A 1,525-nucleotide genomic window follows, 5' to 3' on the forward strand; every position below is an offset into this window, starting at 1 on the left:
AGATCCAGAAACAATGGAGTCAAGTCATCTAACAGATGCAGAGTTCAAAACACTGGTTATAAAGATGCTCAATGAACTTCGGGGAAGTATAGAACTCAGTGAGAACTTTAACAGAGAGATAAAAAAAAAACATAAAAATGGAAGTGGAAATTATAAAAGGAAACCAGTCGGAAATGAAGAACACATTATCTCATATGAAGAGCATATTAGATGGAAGAAACAAAGTGGATAAAGAAGAGGATCGAACCACCCATATGAGGATGGGGAAACCAAGGAAACTCAATCAGAATAGCAAGAAAAAAAGCAGCCAAGACTATAATAATAATTTAAGGAGCCCATGGGACACAAATGTAAAATATCCATGTCATAGGGGTACCTGAAGGAGAACAAGCTGTCGAAGAGCTATTTGAAGAAATAATGATGGAAAACTTCCCTACCCTGGTGAAGGAAATAGACATAAAACCCCAGGAAGCTCAGAGAATCCCAAGAAAGAGGAACTTAAAGAGGTCCACACCAAGACACATTATAAATAAAATGCCAAAGGTTAAATACAAAGAGAGAATCTTAAAAGAAGCAAGAGAAAAGCAGTTAGTTATCTACAAGGGAGAACCCGTAAGACTGGCAGCTGATTTCTCAAAAGAAACTATGCAGGACAGAAGGGCTTAGCACAAAATATTCAACATGATGAAAACCCAGGATCTACAGCCAAGAATACTTTATCCAGCAAAGCTATCGTTTAGAGTCGAAGGACAGATAAAGATCTTCCCAGACAAAAATAAGCTAAAAGAATTCATCAACACCAAGCCAGTATTACAGGAAATGTTGGAGGGACTTCTTTAAGAAGAAAAAACATGTATCAAAAACAGAATGGTCATAATTCCATTCCTATCAACAAGCACCTCAAATGGAAAACAATTTAGTGCCCCAACCAAAAGACAGGATGGCTGAATGGATAAGAAAACAAGACCCCTACATATGCTGCCTAAAAGGGACTCACTTCAGTTTAAAAGACACACAAACTAAAAGAAAGGGGATGGAGAAAGATATTGCCTTGATGGATCTAGAGGGTATTGCACTGAATGAAATGGGTCAGATAGAGAAAGACAAATATCGCGTGATTTCACATACACGTGGAATCTAAAGAACAAAACCATCAACAACAACACAAGCAGAAATAAACTCATAGATACAGACAATATTTTGAGGGCCACTAGATGGGAGGGGTGTCGGGGGATGGCAAAAATAAAGGCAAAGGGATTAAGAGGAACAAATGGATAGTCGCAGAGTAGACATGGATATGTAGAGTGTAGCATGGGGAAGATGGTTAATGTCATAAATATGTAAGGGGGAAGAGGGGTACTAGATTTAGTGGGGTGATCGCTTTGTGAGTTATATAGATCTCTAATCACTATGCTGTATAACTGAAACTAATATATTATTGTATGCCAACTATAGTTGAAAAAAAACCTCATTGAATCGTACAAAGTAAATACTAGCAACTAATTATCTACTATATTTCAGTAAA

The sequence above is a fragment of the Pteropus vampyrus genome, unplaced genomic scaffold (genome assembly GCF_000151845.1).
Source record: "Pteropus vampyrus isolate Shadow unplaced genomic scaffold, Pvam_2.0 Scaffold226, whole genome shotgun sequence".
In the NCBI taxonomy this organism is placed as follows: Eukaryota; Metazoa; Chordata; class Mammalia; order Chiroptera; family Pteropodidae; genus Pteropus; species Pteropus vampyrus.